This window comes from Gossypium arboreum, chromosome 4, assembly GCF_025698485.1.
Source record: "Gossypium arboreum isolate Shixiya-1 chromosome 4, ASM2569848v2, whole genome shotgun sequence".
Lineage (NCBI taxonomy): Eukaryota > Viridiplantae > Streptophyta > Magnoliopsida > Malvales > Malvaceae > Gossypium > Gossypium arboreum.
The window spans coordinates 111,532,634-111,551,722 of NC_069073.1; the positions used below are offsets into that span (position 1 = coordinate 111,532,634).

General features: G+C 34.8%; 1 long non-coding RNA gene across 1 annotated transcript; it reads left to right on the forward strand.

Annotated features, from left to right (window-relative positions):
* Window positions 1-1,217: 1,217 nt before the first annotated feature.
* LOC128291523 (uncharacterized) lies at window positions 1,218-2,131 on the forward strand. Its single transcript, XR_008281359.1, has 2 exons — window positions 1,218-1,301; window positions 1,925-2,131. It is a non-coding gene; the product is annotated as an uncharacterized LOC128291523 (long non-coding RNA).
* Window positions 2,132-19,089: the final 16,958 nt, after the last annotated feature.

Here is a 19,089-nt window from a genome sequence, read left to right on the forward strand (position 1 = left end):
TATAGCCGACAAATCCCGTACACTTCCAGTTCCTATGGCATGCCAATTATATCCGACTAGTCCGACAAGTTAATAGGGAATTCAATTCTCATTTCAATTTCACTTAATATTCATATTTACCCATATTAACAAGACTCGGACTTTGGCGGATACACGGATTCCATCCAAACACACCAAAATGTCCAACCAAAACACACCAGTATAATCCTCCAAAACACACCAGTATCATGTAATCCTCCCAAACACACCAGAATAATATAATCCATCCAAAACACACCAGAATTGTAACATCCCGAAATAGGGCCTAAATGGAATAGTGGTTGCGAAACCACAAATCTGAGGTAGAAAAATTTATTTTATTATTATTTTGAGGTTCATGGTATGATTGCATGATTGTGTGAAAATTTCGTGATGAACTTTTATGCATAAAGTGCTTAAGTTGAGGTTAGGGACTAAATCGAAAAATTTACAAAACTTGCATTCTAGAAGTTTTTAGTATGAAATTACTTTGGAATATTAATTTGGAGGGTTTAAATAACAATTTGACCAATTTTAAGTTCATGGAAAAAAATTAGGACATGGAAGGAATTTTTGAAAGTTTAGTAAGGAGGGGTAATTTGGTCATTTGGATATTAAATGAATTAAAAAGGGAAAAATAACACAAAAATGGTCATCTTCTCAATTAGTTTCTGCCGATTTTTTCTCTCCTCCATAGCTGGGTTTCTTCAACTTTCAAGCTTCATAGTAAGTGATTTCAACCTTGTTTTTAATGATCTTTACGTTTTTGGAGTCCCGGTAACTTGATTAAGCTTATTCTAGCAATAATTCAACCTAGGGTTCATATTTGGAAAAATACCCATGGCTGAAATTTGTGTATTTTGGTGTTTTATGATAGAATGTGAGGTTTTAAATTATGTTAAACAGCTTATGCTACTCGGTTTTAAGTGAAAACGAGTAAAAGGGCTTAAATTGGAAAAAAAATACCAATAGTCATAAGTATATGTTAGAGTGTGATTTTGATATTTCTATAGAATGGAAAAATGATCAGCATGTCATAAAACATAAGAAAATAGGATGAAGTTTAATTTACGAGCCTTGGGGAAAAAGTGCAAATATGTGAAAGTTTAGGGGTAAAAATATAATTTTGAAAAAGTTTGAGTCAAGGACTGTTTTAATAAATGTGAATATTAAATAAGTTAAATTTTCTATTATAGATCAAGAAGAACAAAATTCGGGAGTAGATCGGGGAAAAGAAAAAGTAAAGGACTAAATTGTAAAGTTTAGTCACATTTTGTATCAAGGTAAGTTACAGTAAATAAATGCAATATTCTTTTATTTTACATTATTATTTTCAATTTCCAGCATTTATATATTTATGTTATGAAAATATTTAAAGTTGAATTTAAGGTGAAGTGACAGAGGAAAAGTGTTAGAAAGCCCAGTTGAACCCTAGGAATGTCGGGATATTAGGGTTGACAGATGATGTAACAGAAATGAGCCATGTAAGTCCATATTAGAAATATGGCTTTGGAGACAGGATTGAGCCATGTAAGTCCATATTATATATGGCATTGGAGACAGGAATAATTCATGTAAGTCCATGTCAAAGACATGGCATTGGCGAGATATTGATGACAGAACGACCTAGTATCCTTAGTATTCCGAGTGGTTCAACGGGTCAGGATACGAGTTAAATTACAGTGAATTAACAGCTAAGGAAAATTAGATTATACTTATGAAAAAGGAAAGGTCAGGTAAGAAAGAAGGTAAGGGAATAAAGAAGAAGTAGAAATTGAGAGGTAAAGAAATTTATGATGTTAGATGATATTATGCATAATTATCCATTATGTTGAATGTTGTGATTTATTTGCTTGTAAGCTTACTAAGCCTAGTGCTTAATCTCTTTATTTTCTTCTTCTTATAGTACTTATCTAGTCACTCGGGGATCGAAGGAAACGTCGGAGGCCGATCACACTATCAAAGAAATAACTCGGTATAACTAGATGTTTTGTTTTGGGTATGGCATGTATAGAAACTTAGCTACTTTTGGTATAATATGAACAATGAATGATGTGTAAATACTTGCTAGTGATTAGCTAATAAAATAGCCGATGATATACATGTTTATTAATATGTATGATTGAATGATGATTATGACATGAAAATTATGAAAAATGTGAAAGTAACCTAAAAACAGATTCAAGTAACAGAAATAACGTAACTTTGAAAAATCACTAAAAATTGTAGAAACATAGTTTTAAGATGAATAATATATGAAATTAAACCTTATTATGTATATTTTCTTATGAATAAGCAAAACAGGTAAAGGTATTATATTTTATGAGATATTTGAGTTTTAGTGAAACAGGGTCAGAGCGATTTCTGGATCCCCTGTTTCAACTTTGGAAATTCACCATAAATTGTAAAAAAATAATTATAAGGTTTAATTTATATGATTAGAATCTTGTTGAATCTAGTTTTAAGAGAAACAAACAGTTTAGTCATATGAATTTTTTACAGGAAGAAAAATGGTTCGTAGTAAGAAGAGGTCAGTGCAGTCGAGTTTTGAAACAGGGTAAACTTTAACTAATAAACTGTACTAATTGGCCAAGTAAAAAATTCTAGAAAAAAATTAGTAGATAGATATATGAGTCTAGTTTCAGGAAAAATTTACTGATCTTAATTTTGAGTTCTGAAACTCGAGAAATGAATTTTTAAGCAACCATGATGCAGAAAAATAGTTTATTCCAAAAATTAAAATAAGTGGTTTAGAGTTTTTTAAAAGGTAAGATAAGTTTAGTAACACTTCAAGTTTGACTCCGGTGACGGTTTCGGGCGTGAGGGTGTTACAAGAATAGCACAAAGTGCCTCTTCGGATAAATCCGAAGGATATAAACATCAGCATATCCAAATCTCATCTCCAAATCCCTTCTCAAAATCCTATGGCATGCCAACTATATCCGACTCAGTCCGGTACAGTTAATAAGGTATTCAATTCACTTTCCAGTTTCCAATCAATACACATTTCAATTAATCACATATTCATATCAATTTCATCACATTCCCAATTAATAAAATTTTCAAATATAACATATATCCAAAATTCTATTTCCACATCAATCACATATATCCATAAAAATTCAATTCAATATTAATACTTACCTTAAAATTTTACTTACTATACACATAAATTTAAATATAACATTTATTCATACCTTTATGAGTTCCGACTCATCATAATCTACTTTTGCTCATATATTTGAGTATCGCTTTTATCATTATCGTAATTAGCTCGGTTGGGAAAGTATCTCTATCTTTAAGTAAAATAAATCTCATCAGAGTTGGAAGATATTACATTATCTTATCACAAGTTATATAATGGCATGTATTTCTAGACTTCACATATGCTACGTTTGGTTCGAGAACCGGTTAAACCTTAGCTCTGATACCATTAAATGTAATACCCCATACCCGTACCTGAGACCGGGATAAGATACGAGGCATTATCGAAATTTTCAGAATAATTTCAATTAATTTATATTATTTAGTATTCATTTTCATGTTTCATGTAACATGCTTTTCATATATTCAATTCAAAATATCATATAAAATACGATACAATACTTAAATTTTCATATTTACATGCTCATTCAGGGTATCCGAACCTACCTGACTAAATTGCAGAAATACCAAAATTTAGGGGCATATTGGTAATTTACCATTTTCCCAAATTTTACCCAATCTTAAATTGAAAATTTCATTCAATTTATTAATTTAGATAATAAAACAATTTATTCCCTTCAATTTAGTCATTTTTGACATTTTTATAAAATTGCCCCCTAAAGTTTTACTTTTATTCAATTTAGTTCATGAGCTTAAAACATGCAAATTAGCCATGCTAACTGAATATTCATATATATTTTTTTCTCCTCCTCCTCTCCATTCCACATCCTTAATGTATATAACATTCTTGTAAGTACGATTTCACAATTTACTTATTAATGCTCACATCAATCTGTTCATACGAGTTATAGTCACTCAATTATTTATAATTCGAGCTACAGAGCTCAAAATTAAGATCCGTAAATTTTCCCTAAAACTAGACTCACATATCATTCCACCATAAAATTTGAAGAATTTTTTGTTTAGCCAATTAGTACAGTTTATTCATTTAAGTTTCCCCTGTTTCACTATCCAACAGTTCTGACATCTCTTCACTAAAAATTAATTATATCACAGTAAAAAACTCGGATAATGTTCCCATTGATTTATATTGAAAATAGACTCATTAAGGATTCTAATCATATAAATTTGAGACTCTAATTAATTTTCTCCAATTTTTGGTGATTTTCCAAAGTCAAAATAGGGGAACCCGAATTCATTCTAACATTGTCTCACAAAATTAATTATATCTCATAATTTACAAATCCATTGCTTACACTGTTTTTTCTATGAAAAACTAGACTCAATATGATTTAATTTCACATTTTATGCATCTTCTAATTCGATTTATACAATTTATGGTGATTTTTCAAAGTTAGTCTACTTCTGCTGTCCAATATTTTTTAGTTCAAGATGTTTACTACCATTTTTCCTCTAAATTTCAAAGGTCATACAATTCAGTCCTTGCTCAATTAGCCCATCTATTAAGCTAATTTTTCTCAATTAACATTTTATTCCATAATTCTAAACTATTCAGAATTTTAACACTAAACCTTAATTCACAACTTTTTCACAATTAGGTCCTAAAATCAATATCTATTGAAATTACTTGATAAAATCATCAAACAACAAAATCAAAGCTTCAAATTCATTTTATTTCATCATAAACAGCTAACACTTATCAATGATAGCTTTTAATTTTGTTCATAAAATCAAAAACTAATGAATTAAACACTTGGACCTAATTGTAAAAGTCACAAAAACATAAAAATCTCAAAGAAAAGGGTAAGAATTGAACTCACATATGTCAAAGTATGAAAAACCAGCATCTTTCAGACCTCCCATGGCGTTTTTGCTGAAGAAAAATGATGATATCTCTAGATTTTTCAAATTTGTCTTGTTTTATATGTTTAATTTGCAAAATTTCCCATTTTGCCCTTGTTTCTCCTTGTCTTTTTTGCTGATTTTCTTGCCCAACCGTCCAGCCCATACAATTTGGGTCCAATTGCCTTTTAAATCCCTCCTTTTTAATCACTTAAACTATTTAATCACAATTTAACAAATTTCGCACTATTTTCAATTTAGTCCTTTTTAATTAATTGACTAACCAAACGTTAAAATTTTCTAACGAAACTTTAATACTAACTTAATAACACTCCATAAATATTTATAAAAATATTTATGGCTCGGTTTATAAATCCAAGGTCTCGATACCTCATTTTCAACCAAATTTACCTGATGAATTCTTTTAAAATCGCAAAATTCACTAATTAAAAATGATTCTTTTAAGTTCGCGCTTGGCCTATAATTATTATTTGTTAACATTTCTAAACTTACTCGTCAGATTTAGTGATCTCGAATCACTGTTTCCGACATCACTAAAAAATTTGGCTGTTACATATTTGTGTTGGCTAAATGTGCATTTTAGGTCATTTTGAATGGTTAAATTGAGCTATACATGTAGTGGCTTATTTTTGCACCACACGATTTGACACATGGTCGTGTGTCATACATAGGCTAATGACACGACCATGTGCTCTTTAGAAATTAGGAAGTATATGTATCACACAGTTTTAGTTTGTCACACGACCCAGCCACACGACCATGTGATTTTGATGAAATTTGAAAATTGGTCCGTATGGGTTCAATGAGTTACACAGCATGGACGCACGGCCGTGTGACCCCTGTTTTGTATAATTATCGTTATCTTTCAAAAATGTTACGATTTGATCCCTATGTGTTTCCAAGTTAATTTTAGAGCTTTCGTAAGCTCGATTTACACTCGAATTTAATTATATTTCATAATATTTGAATGTTTATGACATGATTGGTTATTGGAAGGTTTTATTTATGATATATTTTATTTGTAATTTTGAAAATGTTGCAAATTAATCCTAGTTAATTTTTAGGTTGATACTAGTGAATACGTATAATTTTTAGTTTTATAAGCCCTGAAAAAGATTTATATTGAGTGATTATGTATTGATTTGATTATGATTGTATGATTCATGTATAATTTGAATGTTAATTGTGTATTTATGAAGAAATTTTATGTTTATTTGAAATAACTGATGTGAATTGAATGTGTTCTATTTTGGCTTTAACTGTAGCACTCTGTAGCTTAAGTCCAATGACCAGATCGATTAAGAAGTGTTACAGGGGGGCTAGATAGAGAAATAGAATTCCATTAGATTTCACAATCTGGTGTCGCCGGGTGAAAATCGTGATGTGCGAAGCTCTAGGCCTTGTGGAGGGGATATTGTGGTGTTCGAGCATCAAGGTTAGATATGATATGGAATGATATTGAATGGTTCATTAGAGCAACACCATTACAATGATTTTTAGGTTCCATAGAGTAGCGTCGCAACGACGGTCAATAGGCTCTATGAGGCTATATTACAACGGTGGTAAGGTCTTTTGGGGTGACACCTTAAAGAGGTTTAAGGTGTAAGACCATAGCTCACTATGGCAACTAATGGAATTTGCCAAGACATTAAGGTGTAAAACTATGGCTTCCCCATGGCAACATAGAGAGTCCATCAGGACACTAAACCCAGGGTAGTCCACTGAGACAATAAACACAGGAAAGTCTGTCAATACGTAAAACATTGGGTTATATGTGTAAAGTCCACAGATTAGTATACTAGGAGACATGCCAAGGTATAAAGTAGAGTTCATAGTGTGACTGGTGCAATAAGTCACAAGACCGATTAAACTTGGTGCTTAAGGGAAAAACGGACTAACAGGATAATGAGAGAATTCACCAAAGACGATGATGAGTGGATCCAAGGAAGTGTCCCAAACCAGTTAAGGTGATAGAAGGAAGAGAATCCTTAAATAATGAGGTAAAAGTCATGTACATCAAAGCGAGTCCGCTAAGGTAGGCACAAATCCACATTGTTTCAGTAGATACAGAATGGGTTAAAATAGTACACATACTTAATTTGTAAGTCGAAAAGAGGTAGCCGAAGGTTCGGGTAGATTGACCAGAGTCTTCATGGGAGAAAATGTCAGCCCAAGGCTAAATGATAAATAGAGTCCGCCAGATAATCGTGAAGAATGAAAGTCTGTCAAGACCGTGAAACATATTAAAAATCTTGTTGATCTACCAAATGTAGAAACCTTCAAGAAATACTTGAGCAAGAGATAGTATGTAAGGAACCACATGTCTAATGGAGCATCTTGAAAGTACGGGCTGAAAGAGTGGGTACTATGGTACTGCATTATCAACACTAGTTCTTCAAAGAAATGAAGGTATTGTATTTTGGTAAAGACCATAGTTACAACATTTAATTAGGTAGACACCAAGCGTTGCCAGCCAGAAGTGATGAACGAATACCAGGGAGGTGGAATAATGAAAGATGGAGAGGTGGTTAGACCCAAGAGAAAACATGGTCAGGATCAAACCAAGGTCTAAGTCCGCCAATAAACGACTTAGAATGCATAATGCATAATGTATGAGCCTTGTCAACTAAGTTCGTAAATTCTCCTATTAAATTCAAAGAGCTTAATTCTGAGCCAGAAATATCAATTTCTTAAGATCTGTGTAGTCTTTCACGCATTTTATATATAGATTTCACTAAGTTCTCCCAAACTTATAAAATTGTTGCTTTAATGTAGGTTAGAAAAAGGCTCAAAAAAATCAAGAGGGACCAAACCAAACTCCATCGGAGTTATGTGATGCGCGATAGTTGTTCATATATATAGAGGAGCACCCATAAAGGCCACGCCTTAGGGTTGAAGTTGACTAAGTCTAAACGGGGTTGAATTGTAAATTGTAAATAATTATTAGGTCACTAAAAGTGTTAGGTTGTAAGAAATTGGAACTAATACAATGCGTGTATAGATTTTATGGAGTAATTTGAATACCTAAGTTGTCTATAGATGTATTCAAATTAGAATAGATATGTGTTAAGTTATTCATATTCTTGTTGCATCAAATATTCGAACTTGGCGATCGGATCGGGTAAAAGGTTTTACACATGTAAACATCATTTCCATTAATTTTACAAATATCTAATAGTTAGAATGTTCATCTAGAATATCTAGTATTTTGGAGAATATCTTATTTCTTTATTTTATATTCTAGAATCTTCCTAAAGAAATATCTCTTAAAGGATAATTTTTGAATTTATCTAGAAGTTGCATTGACTTTCAACATATCATTGTCTTGAAATCGATATATTCTTAATCCCAAGCCCAGTTGCATGTGCAAAGTCACGCTGAACAAATAGATGATTATATACTGCTTTTTCTACACGATACATAAGTATCCTCAATCTCATTAAGTTTTTCTTAATCTCAACCATGGTAGGCAAATGAATTGGACCATATTTTCCATTAAAACATGGTGATTTTCCAAGATAGAGACACTAGACAGATCATATCTCCATAGATTATCGATGATTACAAAGTTATTCCTACTAAATGGGTTCGTTCTAACAAGTATTAAACCAGGTTACAACTTTAGTGTTTGGATTGAGTAGTAAGCCCACGAATGGAATGAATCGATCCTTCAGAAGAACCCTTCGTTGAGATCTTTTAGGCCAACAGCCAAATGGGTCCCATTTGTTAACCGTTATAGATGCTTAGCTCCACCCTTCCTAGACTTATACCATCAAACCACTTGACCATTTCAATCTAACCTACCAATGATAGCTCAACACGTGACACTTAGGGATAAAGGAATAAGGGTATATAAGGCTTAGAACAATCGGACAACGAATGATCCATCCATAACTCTTTCTTCTCACCCTCTTCTTCTCTCTTCTATCTACCATATCTAGTCACTCCGTCAGATGGCTCTCTGTCTTGTATTAAACAAGGTGAACCACACATATCTACCACCTTCTCTACTTTACCCAAATTTTCATCAATAAACCATTTTCAACCTTACCATTATTTCCTCCCAACAATTGCCAATTAAGTCCTTTAAGAATCATTTAATTTCTTTTGAACTTGTAAAAAACCTATTTTTACACAATATTTTCATCCAAATGTTTTAATTGTAGCAAAATTTTATTTTAATAATGTGTCAAGCATTGTTTTCCACCCCACAGTTGCTCATCATAAATAATTCTTACACATTATATCTAGGGATTTTAATCTAATGAAATTACTTGTTGAGGGGTCAAATTTTTTGAGGGAGAAGTTTTCGAAATGTTGTCTATTTAGCAGATGATTGGCCCCTAAAAAATCGAAGGTATTGTCCCCCAATCGAGGGGGTTGTCTCTCTTGCTCTGCCAAGAGCTTGCATGTTGTGAGCGGCTACCCGATGGGTTTGGTTCACAGAGAATAGAACATCTTAATTGGTAGACTTGCAAAGATAAAGAGAGGAGCTCACATGGGAATTTAAGGTACTTGAGTGGTATCATTGTTACATGTAAGTAGCCTATTGGCCTATAAGCCTTAGGTTGGTGGTTTATTTCTTGCACACCTAAGTAAGCTCTATTATCATAACACACATTAGACTGACACCTCTCGCTTGAGTTTTGCAAATCCACTAATCGAGGGAGTCGACATAAGGGACTCCCAACTCTGTTGACTCCCTTAACAAAACTCTAGTTTGAATTCTTTAATAACGAAATCAATAATAAATTTTATAACTCACTAATTTTGAAAAACTCATGTTGATAATGTATTATGTAATAATTAAATGAAAAAAAAAAGAGAAAATATAAAAAATAATATAATAGAAAATTAAAATAGAGAACTCATTTAATTTTTTTGAATTATTTAAAAGCCTTATCCTTGCTAATAGAGCTGATCATAGACTGGGTCAGGCTAAGTTAAAATTTTAGGCCCGTTTTCTAGGCTTGGGCTCGGCTCGATCAAATCATGGGCCTAAAATTTTGCCTAAGCCCAAGCTAGATAAAAATGCTAAAATTCAAACCTGACTTGGCTAGTTCATATTAAAATTGTTTATATAAAATAAATTTTAAAAATATAATACATCAAATAAACTAAAACATTAAAATAAATGTTTCCCAACAAATGGGAAAAATTAAAAATATATATACTTAAATAAAACTAAGATAGGTGCAACTTAACAAGCAAATACCTCCAAAATAGTAGCAAAATTAATAATAAAATAAGAGTTATATAAAATCCAAATAATAGCAATAAAATAGTAGCAATATAATAGTGAAATAATAGCAAAAGAATAAAAAAAAGTAAAAAAGCAACTTTTTTTTTAAAACTCGGGCCGAGCTCAAGCCAAAAAAAGCTTACTCGAGGCCTCGCCTGTTTAGAAAATGAGCCTTACCTTTTTTTTTTCAAGCCCATTTTTCAAGTCTACATTTTTGCTCAAACCCTCCCACTTTTCGGACGGGCCACCCGACTTGGCCCGGCCCATAATCAAGTCTACTTACTAACATCTCTTAAGCTACAAAGAATAAACAAAAATCTAATTGCATATAGAAAACCTATGAATTTATTTATTCTCATAAATCTTTTATTTTCGGGTTACAATTTTGAAAAACATAATAAAAGCATAAATGAGTTAAATTCAAATTTGCCATTGGGAATATTGAAATCTATCACTATTTATGTGATCTGAATTTTACTATTAAGCTTTGAATTTATTAAAATTTTTCATTAACTTTAAATATTTTTAATTAAATTTATCTCTTAATATTAATTTTAATGTTTTGAAAACATAATTTAGTTAAAAATCCTTTCAAATATTTTATTTTAATAGTTAACAATAATTTAAATTATAAATATTAAAATTAATAAATCAAATTAGAATTTTTATTTAATGAAATGAAAATTTGAAAATAAAGATACTTATTTTATAAAAGAAAAATAAATGTTTTTAGAAGGAAATATTATTTAATATTAAATATTAATTGTAATGCCCCAAATTTTATAAATATGTAATTAATTAACACAATTGTGTATTTGCTTCAATGGTTAAGTATTCTAGGTGTGTGTGTGTGTGAGGTCCCAAGTTTAAGCCTTAGCTTGAGAAAGATTTTGGTTTTTATTTGAATAAAGCATTGTCTTTGGTTATTAGGCTTATATGTGTTTATTTGTCAAAGCTTATAAGAATGGGTCTGTTGGTTTGGTGGTTAAGTGGGGTGTGAAGTCGTTGAAGGTTTGGAGTTCGTATCCTTGTGTGAACGAGAGATTTGTTTTGCTGCTTGAGCCGTGTAAGAGTTTGGAGTAGGATGGGATTCTAAGTGGTGGAGTTACTGGGGGAGCTTGTACAGAGAGATTTGAGGAGATTTTAGAGGAGTGGCTATCAGGATTAGTTTTTATTGTTTTTCCCCCATAACAGAAAAAATTCTTTTTCTTTCCAAAAATTTCAACCATTTCTCTCCTCTTCCCCATGCTGACCTCTGTTTTTCTTCAGTCCCATATTTCTTTCTTTGTTTGTCATCGCTCGTTAGCCTTCGTCATCTCTGCTTTCCTTTCGACATTAGTTGGTAAGTTTCATCTTTTGTCTATCTATGTGTTTCTGAATATATTTTCACTAAGAGGAGTTCTTTCTGGTTTAGGGATCGATCCAGAGTCTGTAAATCATTCCCATTGACGGGTTGAAAGCGTGAACTTCGCGTTTCGATCAAAGGTAAGGGTTTTTTCATTTGAGTGATGGGCGTTCCATTATAACTTCATTTAAGTTTTAGATTAAGTGACTAAAATTGGGGTTCAATTGTCAAGTATAGGTTCTGGAGTGCTCTGGAGTGATTACTTGTCAAAATCAAACCAAGTGTGTACTCTGATTACACAGAAAATGATATTCGACGAAAGTCAAAAATTATTCTGTCGACGCCACACGGGCGTGTGATCGACGAACTAGACCCTGCACACACGACACGGGTGCGACAGACACGACCGTGTGATGGTTGGCAAGGCCGTGTGTGAGACACGGGCTCGGCCAACTGAGCCGTGTGGGCTACACAAGTGAACCACACGGACGTATGGAATACTGGGCCATATCGTGTGATCCACACGGCCAAGGATAATTTGGGCCGTGTGGGCCATACGGGCGTGTAGGCCCACACGGGCAAGCCACATGGGCGTATGAGCTCATTTTTCTGAAATATTCTGTAAGGTTCCACGGGTCGATCAAGTCGATTGTGACCTGTCGGAGGGTTGGTAAGCCTTACTTGGACCATTAATTCAGTGATCTGATATTACGATGTATGTACTGCCATGTTACACTTAGCATGTATATCTGTCTGTTCTAGATATAAAAATATGTCTGTTAATCTACATTATACCATGGCATCCTTGTATGATGCATTGCATTGGGGTGGGCTTGATGAAGTTGAAGGAAGTATCTGAAAGGCCTTTAAAGCCTGTTATCTGGCAGCTAAGCTACATATTTATGACGTGCCATTTTATGGTGCTCTATAGTGTGTAGGGTTGGATGAGTTGATTTTATCCCCATATTTGGTGTGGAGGGATAGGTGGGTCGATTTTATCCCCACATGGTGTGTTGGGTTGGACGGAGTTGGTGTGCAGGGTTGGTGGGCATGTCTCTATTATTCCGATCTATTATGCATGCTATATCTGAGATGGGTTAAGGCCCTAAGTTGTATCTGATTCTGTTTCTGAGTGGGCCAAGGCCCACACTGATTCTGTAAAAGGGTTCAAGCCCGAATTATGACCGATCGTACATTATCGATCGTATGCATCTTTGAAGCGTGGGATGTACACACTGAGTTGTGAAAACTCACCCTTTATTTGTTTTATTTGTTCAGATAATCCCCAGCTATAGGCAGATCTGTACAGTGGAAGACTCGACGGTGACCACGACCACATACATTTTGGTTTATGAACTTATTGCTTTTGTTTTATCCATTATTTTCATTATTTTGGGGGGAATTTTGATGTAATTTTGGACTTGGACTTTTGGTTTTAATTTAGGTTTTTGAACTGTGATTTTGGAATATAAACTATAACGGCTAAGCATGTTTTTCTAAAATTAACTAAGGTTTTTGTAAGTAAGACGGTACCAAAAGTTGTTTGGATTTTAAAGCTTCCGCGTACTAAGAAATGTTTCCGAACCAATAAATAAATTAAGGGTTTTCTGAATTAAGTAAAAGATAATAATTTGAACAGTTTTTATGTACTGAAACAGTTTTCTAAAAATACTCTTATGTGACATTGTCGGATCCGGCCATAACGTCTAGGCCGACTTTGGGGTGTTACATTTAGTGATATCAGAGCCAGATTGTAAAACTCGACTGTGGATTTGGGTTGTAAAAAGAATGGTTTTTGAGAAATGATTTGTAAAATGATTTGTAATATTTTGATGAATAAGTGATACACTGAGTCTCCGGCGCCGATCTTGTAAGTTTCTAAAACTCTATTTAAATTGTCTGAAAGCATGCTTAGAATATATTGAAATGCTGTTTGGATCTGTTTGAAAATACTGTTGTATACTATGAAAATACTATAGGTAGTGAGCTCTATTGAAACACACTAAGTAGTGCAAACTGAAAACCATAGTAAACTGCGACTTGCGATAATAGATTATGAATACTCTGATAACTTTACTGCATAAAATATTTGTTAATAAATATTAAAACTGTAAACTGATCTGTATAAAACTATTAATACAGATGAGTCCAAAATTATGATGAGCACACGTGGTACTCGTGGACGGGCTATTAGAGGCCGAGGTAGGGGCCGTAAAGGGGCTCAAGCTGAGTCCTTCGCATCTGATACGATTCCAAATCTGGACATTAGCAAGACACTAGTGTCCCCTGTTACTGAGACTGGATCTAGGATTGGGTATCATGATCGTGCGGCTAGGGACGATGCACTATCCCAAGCCATGCTACAGATTTTGGATAGGGTCATTGGGCACAACACTAGTTCTGGGGGCCGTGGGTCGGTTACGGAACAACTTCGTTCCAATGGGGCAGAGTTATCCAGGGGGATCGCTGGAGTTGCTCCTAATGTGGCTGAGTATTGGATGGAGGCCACGAAACGTATTATGGACGATCTGGATTTTTCTGCAAAGTAAAAGCTCAAGGTGGCTATTTCACTACTTCGCGATGAAGTGTATCAGTGGTGTTTGACGGTTAAGGAGGGCACTCAGGCCGATCTGTTTCAGATTTCTTTCCAGAGTAAATATGTGGGGGCAAGTTATATCAACGCTCGGAGGTGGGAGTTCCTTAATCTTACTCAGAGAGATTATTCAGTGGCTGAGTATGAGGCCGAGTTTCTAAGACTGAGCTGTTATGTGAGGGGCATAATGGTGACAGAGTATGAGTGCTGTGTCTGTTTAGAGGATGGTTTCTGAGACAGTTTACGGGTTTTGATAACTCCTCAGAGGAAGCGAGATTTCTTTGCACTGGTTGAAAAAGTGAAAATTGTCGAGGAAGTAAAGTGCACTGAGCATCAAAACCGAGACAGAGGGAAGGCTAAGAGGGATACAGAGCCTTTGAATTCTGGGATGAGGCATAGGAAAAAGCTCAGGTCTGATAGGCCCGTAAGAGTTGGCCTACTGTTGCACCTACTGAGTTGACGATCTGTCAGCACTGTAATAAACGCCATCTGGGCGAGGGTTGGAGAGCTACTGGAGCTTGTCTTAGATGTGGGTCTACTGAGCATCGCGTTAAGGATTACCCATTGAAAGCTAATCAGATGCAAACTCCGGTTAATAAGACTGCGTAACCGCCAAGAGTAGTTTAGCAGCCACCTAGGGGCCGTGGTCAGGCTAGGGATGGTAACAGTATGGCTCGAGGACAGAAAGCACCGGGCAGAGGTGCTGGATCGACTGAGGTAAGATAGCCTATTTGATTTATGCTGCACGTCGTCATAAAGATTGAGATGCTCCGGGTACGTTCTTAATTTTTAATGTACCTTATTTGGTATTGATAGACATAGGCTCTACCCACTCATATGTAGCTAGTACTGTGTCTAAGATTTTAGGGATTTTAGTCGAGAATACTAATAGTGAGTTGACTGTGATAAGTCTTTTGGGGCAGTCTGTTCAAGTGGATAAGTTGTATAGAGATGTTCCGCTAGAGGTCTAGGGGACAGTGTTTTTGGCGGATTTAAAGGAGCTTTCATTTGGGGAGTTTGATTTAATTCTGGGTATGGACTAGTTAGTCAAACATCGAGTGAGTCTGGACTGTGCTACGAAAAGGGTTGTTCTGAGGACCGATGGGGATAATGAAGTGGTCGTGATTGGGGAACACCGAGACTATTTGACTAATATGATATTTACATTGAGGGCAGAGAAGTTAGTGAGGAAAGGGTGTGAAGCATTCTTGGCTTACATCAGTGTTGATGATTCTACGGATTCTTCGATTAACGACATCCAAACTGTAAGGGACTTTTCAGATATTTTTCCAGAAGAATTACCGAGATTGCCTCCGAGTCGTGAGGTAGAATTTGGTATCAAGTTGATTCTTGGTACAGTTTCGGTGTCTGTCGCCCCTTATCGAATGGCAACGAAACAGCTAACAGAACTTAAGGCTCAAATTAAAAAACTGTTAGATCATGGGTTTATTTGTCCTAGTGTGTTTCTGTGGGGAGCACCTGTACTGTTTCTAAAGAAAAAGGATGATACTTTGAGGATGCGTATCGACTATCGTCAGTTGAACAAGTTGACGATCATGAATAAATGCCCACTTTCAAGAATAGACGACTTATTTGATCAGTTCAGAGGGGCGTCAGTATTCTCTAAGATTGATCTGTAATCGGGTTACCATTAGTTGAGAGTAAAGGAGGCCGATATACATAAGACGGCATTTAGGACTCGTTATGGACATTACGAGTTCCTAGTTATGCCCTTTGGGTTGATGAATGTACCAGCGGTATTTATGGACTTGATGAACTGAGTATTTCAGCCCTACTTATATCAGTTTGTGGTGGTGTTCATCGAAGACATCTTAGTGTATTTTAAGTTAAAGGAAGAGCACGATGAGCATCTCAAGGTAGTTCTGCAGACTCTGTGAGAGAAACAGTTGTTTGCGAAGTTCACGAAATGTGAGTTCTAGCTCCGATAGGTAACCTTTTTGGGGTATGTGGTTTCTGCTGAGGGGATTCATGTGGATCTTCATAAGATTGAGGCTATGTTGGATTGGAAACAGCCGAGGAATGTATCGAAAATTCGCAGTTTTTTGGGGCTGGTAGGATATCATCGATGTTTCGTAGAGGGGTTCTCTTTAATCGCAGCTCCGATGACTAAGTTTCTACGTAAAGGAGTTCCTTTAGTGTGGACTGATGCACAGCAGGAGAGCTTTGAGAAGTTCAAAACTGTGTTAACTCAGGCACCTGTTCTGATTCAGCCTGAACTCGGTAAAGGCTTCGTGGTATACAGTGATGCATCACATGTAAGTCTAGGTTGTGTTCTGATGCAAGATGGTAAACTTGTTGCTTACGCATCTCGTAAGCTCAAGACCCATGAAGCTAATTATCTGACGTAAGACTTGGAGTTGGCAGCAGTAGTCTTTGTTCTTAAGATCTGGAGGCACTATCTGTACAGTGAGAAGTGTACCATCTACACTGATCACAAAAGTCTCAAATATCTCCTTACTCAGAAAGAGTTAAACCTTAGGCAGCATCGGTGGGTTGAACTGCTAAAGGATTATGACTGCAGTATTGAGTGTCATCCTAGTAAGGCCAATGTGGTGGCCGATACGTTAAGCCGTAAAGCTATGACCGATTTGAGAGTGATGTTTACTCGACTTAGTTTATTCGACGATGGGAGTCTATTGGCTAAGCTGCAAGTAAGACCAACATGGATTGATTAGATTAGGGATAAACAGATGGGAGATAAGTCACTTGAGTTGAGGTTCTATCAGATTGAGAGTTGAGTTACTACGTTATTTTGGGGTTAATAAGGATGGGGTACTGTGTTTCCAAGGACGGATCTGTGTATCGGATGATGATGACTTAAAACAGTCGATTCTGCGGGAGGTGCATAGTAGCCCTTATGCTATGCATCCCAGTGGGAACAAGATGTACCGAGATCTCCGAGAGTTGTACTGGTGGTCAGGGTTAAAACGTAAAGTTACCGACTTTATTGCTTGCTGCCTGACTTGTCAGTAAGTTAAGTGTGATATTCCGAATTAGAGCCTAATCGGAATAGTGGTTTTGGGACCACAAATTCGAGATAGAAATAATTATTTTATGATTATTTTGAGGTCTATGATATGATTGCATGATTGTGTGAAAATTTCGTGAAGAAATTCTATGCATAAAGTGCTTAATTTGAAGTTAGGGACTAAATTGAATAAGTTACAAAATTTGCATTCTAGAAGTTTCTAGTATGAAATTGCTTTGAAATATTAATTAGGAGGTCTTAAATAGCAATTTGACCAATTTCTAAGTTTATAAACAAAAATTAGACATGGATAAAATTTTTGAAAGTTTAATAAGGAATGGCATTTTGGTCATTTTGATATTAAATGAAATAAAACGGGAAAAATAACATAAAAATGATCATCTTCTCCATAAGTTGCTGCCAAATTTTTCTCTCCACCATAGCTAGGGTTTTAACACTTTTAAGCCTTAATTAGCAAGAAAAATCGAAATTCGAGCTAAAATCGGCAAAATACCAAGTTGTGGACAAAATGGTAAAAATGACCATTTTCGCATACGAGGTAAGTTCAAATGTAATAATTGTAATATAACTATTATTTTAAATCATTTAAAGCAATTTATATGATATAATGATTATTATCATGCAACTTTATGCTTTGTGGTCATTGTTGGACAACATGCAAAAATTTTATGAATTATGTGAAAAATGTGAAAGACTACCGAAGTATCATCATGGGTATTCCAAGGAGAATGGTAAAGGAGTACGAACGAGGAAAGTCTCGTTGAACCTTAGGAATAGATTCGGATATTTAGGCATCCGAACTCATTGAGTTGAGTCCGAGTTCACTTATGGATACGAACGTCCTAACTCGTTGAGTTGAGTCTGAGTTTGTGAGATGTAACTAGGCATCCGAGCTCGTTGAGTTGAGTCTGAGTTCACTTATGGATGCGAACTCCCGAGCTCGTTGAGTTGAGTCCGAGTTCGCTTATGGGCGGGTTACATGGTAGCTTGGCTACATATGTGGCACTTATGTGCAAACTTTCCATGTATCCGAGTTATATTCCGATGTGTTCAACAGGTAAAATTCTAGTGAAATGGAAGAATACTCAAGATGCAAGTGACGTATTGGTAAGTGTTTTGGAATGGGCATTTTGGATAGGTATGTACTTAACCCTCAGATTGAGACTTGATACGACAACAATAATGTAGTAAGATGATGAATGATGAATAGAAATGTGATATATGTTTTGGTGATATTATACTAATGTTGGTTGGTATAATTGCTTTATTAAGCTATTTGTTATTTGCATGTGAACTTACTAAGAATTTATGCTTACTCCTTCCCTTCCATTCCTTGTAGTTTTGACAAGTTGGTTTGGAGATTAGGACTATCAGAGGCACGCTCACATTATCAACGGACCATCTCGGTATGGTGGCTTGCATATTTTGGGAATATGGCATGTATAGCATTATAATCCTTTTGTGTATATAATCTTATGATATAGCTCATGGATGGCATGGAAATGTTTTAGAATGATTAGCTATTGAAGTGGCTAATCGAGATTATATTTGATAACACGTATGCTTTATGTGCTAACTAATCTATGGAAATCCATAAAATGGTGAAATTGGCTATAAAACAGAATCACATAGTAGCAGTGACATGAGTTTGAAAAATCACTAAAAATAGTATAGATATAATTAGATGATGAATAAAATATAAAATTGAAGTTTAATGAATCTATTTTCATATGGAAGAAAAAAAATATGTAAAAGAGTTGTATTTTATGAGATATTTACGTCTTGGTGAAATAGGGTCAGAGCAATTTATGGATTCCCTATTCTGAATTTAGAAATTTGCCATAATTTGTGTAAAAATAATTAGGACTTAAAATTTATATTTATAGATTACT